At 31.0% G+C, this 3,699-nt stretch overlaps 1 long non-coding RNA gene across 1 annotated transcript in view; it reads left to right on the top strand.

Moving 5' to 3' along the window:
• Window positions 1-3,339: 3,339 nt before the first annotated feature.
• LOC138360959 (uncharacterized) overlaps window positions 3,340-3,699 on the top strand; it is a 7,917-nt gene continuing 7,557 nt past the window's right edge. Inside the window, exon 1 of the long non-coding RNA XR_011226726.1 lies at window positions 3,340-3,607. This is a non-coding gene — a long non-coding RNA (uncharacterized lncRNA). The remainder of the gene's footprint in view (window positions 3,608-3,699) is intronic.

The following is a 3,699-nucleotide window of genomic DNA, read 5'->3' as shown; positions in this document are numbered from 1 at the left end:
ATTATTTATATCAACAGGTTTATTCAGGTCATCATTAAACTCTGAAAAGTAATTTTTCAAATTGTCTATATTTGCTTTTAAATTCTTACGAAACATTTCCGAATCATTAATATGTTTCTCCATAGCAATATCAGCGAGATCAGGAGAAGTGGTAGTATTTAAGTCAGGAAAACTGTCTGGTTTAATAGGATCTCCAGGTTTGAGATTTGTATTAGGTGTCATGGTATGTGCTGTATTTACAAATCGTTTATGAGGTGGATATTTAGTACCATCTTTAAGTCCTCGTTTCAATTTTTCACAGGCTGTAGTTGATTTAGGTTCAGTACTGTCAGTAAACACGGCCTTCCCTTTATTATTAATGATGAGAATATTATGTGGAGTAGTGATACACTCATTATTGAGTGGAGGGTATTTTTTAAGATCTTCCGGATTATTCGAGAGGGCAACCGCTATGGCTAGAAAATCATGTATTCGATGTGTGGACAAGGGTTCATAACAAGCAAAATTGGTTCGATTCAAATATAATCTACTTCCATCATTATCTGTTATAGTTTTCACTTGTAAACGTCGCTGTGATTGAATTAGTTGAGAATAATATATGTTTAAAACTGAATTTACATCAAAAATTTTTAGTAAAACTAAATTTTCTTCACCTTTAGCTGCTTTAACAAATTTATGAGGTGGAGAAGTTATTAATTTAATCTTGTCAATTGGTATAGGCTCACCTTTGTAATAACCATTATCAAGAGAAGCAGGGAGAGCGTTCATAAACTTTTCATAACATTCCAATTGGTCTTTAATGTTATTATTATTGCAAGGAACAGTTTCCTCTGTAACAACCCAAATTACTTTAACCCCCTGATCTATGAGATTTGATGGCATAGCTAACATCTGTAAAAAGATTTTTGAATCAGGGATTAGAATATTACCTGGATGAAAAGATATATTCATAGCATTTTGCATGTTAGGATAGACTTTTTGATTAACATTATAACTTGTTAAGACATGAGCCATTGGTCCTAAATTATAAGTTTTATGAGGTCCAGTTTTGTTGGAACAAAATGAGTCTTTAAAATCTTTCACCACGTCTGTTGATAACAAACCCATTTTTAGATATAAACAGGGTGGACATATAGCAGACAAACTTTTATAAATATTATGCACTGGTTTTTCCCGTGCTTTTCTATACAAATCTTCAATTTGTTGTAAATGATAATCTTTTTCTTCATATTTTAGGTCAGGAAATAGAGCGTGAATACAAACACATTTAGAAGAATTACCAATCATATTTAACTGTTGACCCAAAGCTTTTATGAAAGAAGCACGTTGGTTAGGGTCACTGATATATCTAGTCATATCTTGAATTTTGGAAAGAACTTCAGATATTTCTGGATTAACTTTTGGATTGGCCATTATTGATGTTATAGATGAATTCGGAGTTAGACCAACTACTGATTGTTGTGTTATGGTGTTTGTTTGTTGGTTTTGTGCTGGTTGGTTTGGTGGTGGGTTTGATGGTGGGTTTGGTGATTGTACAGGATTGGTTGTATTTGGAATCCCTACAGGACTATTCATATTTTCATATATTTTTTATTATAAATTAAAATAAAAAGGTAAATAAATGTCTTCATCTTTACCTCAATCACCGACATTATCACTTTCAATAAAAAATCCCATAGTTAATTCTGATGTCATTAATATCATTTCTAAAATTAATGATGATTCACCCCAACATAATTTAATTAGAACGATGATTAGAGAACAAATAAATATGATAGGTACTCAATGTATTTGTAAACATGCAATTTTACCTAATGTAAAAACAGAAGATAAAGATTATTATTTACTTCAACTTGAACAACTCTATATGAACAACCTGTCCTCTTAAAAAGAACGTCAACATTTGCCGTTTGACTCTACGGCTGTTTTTGGACGTTATTTTGTGTAAAACAACGTCTATTTTCGCTTCCATGGACTATCTCTTGTTATACAATGAAATACCACACTCTTATTATTCTATAACTCACTGACTATGCTCTGATATTTGTTCTTCAAGTAAAAATATATATATTTTTGGCTTAATTAGGCCATAATTCAGAAAATTCCAGCCTATCGATCTTTATATTTAGGAAAACATCTAATAAATTTGGAAATGAATTTTTCGTTCGCCGACAGTTGCCTGTTACTATTTAACCCTCTATGCTGTAATGTCGCTGGTCATTGTGACTTTCCCAGGATTTATATATGTTTTGTAGTAGCATTATAGTCAGACTACAGTAATTTAACTAATGGGAAACCTCTATAGTTGTCGTAAATTAATAATAATCATTTATCAAATAATAAATTAGCAAACATATGCAACATTTTATGTTACGACTTTTCGGGTAGGCCGTTCTGTTTGTTTACAACCCCAATGGTTCAAAATACACAATACTTTTAATATATAAGTGACTAAGTATGCTCTAATATATGGTCCTCAATGAAAATTATCGTTTTTTTTTGTTAATTTGTCCATAATGAATAAGATTCCTTACTGTTGATCTTTATATTAAGAAAAACATCTAAACAAATTGGTATTGTGTTTTCGTTCAGATAAAGTTTCCAGATACTATTTCCTAGTTATCAATTAATGTAGGTGGTTATTTTAATTCGCGGCTACCAGGGGCTTTCTCCCATTATACAATATAAATGTACTCACTAACTATTCTCTGGTATCTGTTCTTCAAGTAAAATTACCTATTTTTTGTTTAATTAGTCCATAATTCATAAAATTCCTTCAGGTCGATCTTTATATTTAGAAAAACATCTAATCAATTTGGAATTTAATTTTTCGTTCACCTACAGTTACCAGCTACTATTTCATTGTTATATTTTATGTCGCTGGTCATTACAATTTTCCAAGAATTTAAACAGCTAAACAGCAAGTAGCATCTTGTTAGAGTACAGGAATTTAACTATGGAGAACCTCGATAGCTGCCGAAAATTATTAATGATTATATATGTAATTTAAAATAATGAATTATATACCATTTCTTATGTTACGTCTTTGGCGGGTAGGCGGTTCTGCGGGTTTACAACCGAATTGTTTAAAAATCACACTATTTTAAATGTATGAGTCACTAGTATGCTCTGATATATGTTCTGCAATGAAAATAAAGATTGTTTTGTTGTTAATTACTCCATAAATGTGTAATGTGTTAATTCAGTCTAAAATCTTTTTGCAACGTTTATATGCGATTTACGTAGCTGGAAACTACCTAATATTTAAAAATAATAGTTACAACATTCTATTAATATATAATGTTGAAATAAATATCACACAAAGTCTGTATATCTGTTTTTAGATGTCTTATAAAAAATTTTTTTAAATAGTATTAATGATGTTTGTGAATCTTGAGTAAAAATTATGTTATTTATTATTAATCTAATTGTTATTATTTTAAGTAAAAGAATTGCAAGTATTCGCATAACCACGGGATCTCTGTTTGTGTATGAATGCACGGATTTGTTTTTGTTATGAGAGGGACGCCTTAGAAAGCATGGTGTAGGCCACCTGTGGCTCGCATCCGATCCCACGATCGTCGTCGCCCCTAAATCAACACAACAGGTATTTAGTATTTACGATTATAATAAGTAATATTTCTTTTATAATAATATTGCAGCAGGTGGTGTAGTGGTAGGACACTCGCCTGGCGTTCC

This window comes from Procambarus clarkii, unplaced genomic scaffold (genome assembly GCF_040958095.1).
Source record: "Procambarus clarkii isolate CNS0578487 unplaced genomic scaffold, FALCON_Pclarkii_2.0 HiC_scaffold_135, whole genome shotgun sequence".
Classification (NCBI taxonomy): domain Eukaryota; kingdom Metazoa; phylum Arthropoda; class Malacostraca; order Decapoda; family Cambaridae; genus Procambarus; species Procambarus clarkii.
The sequence above is the reverse complement of the archived record's forward strand: the minus strand, read 5'-3'. Positions and strand labels throughout refer to the sequence as shown.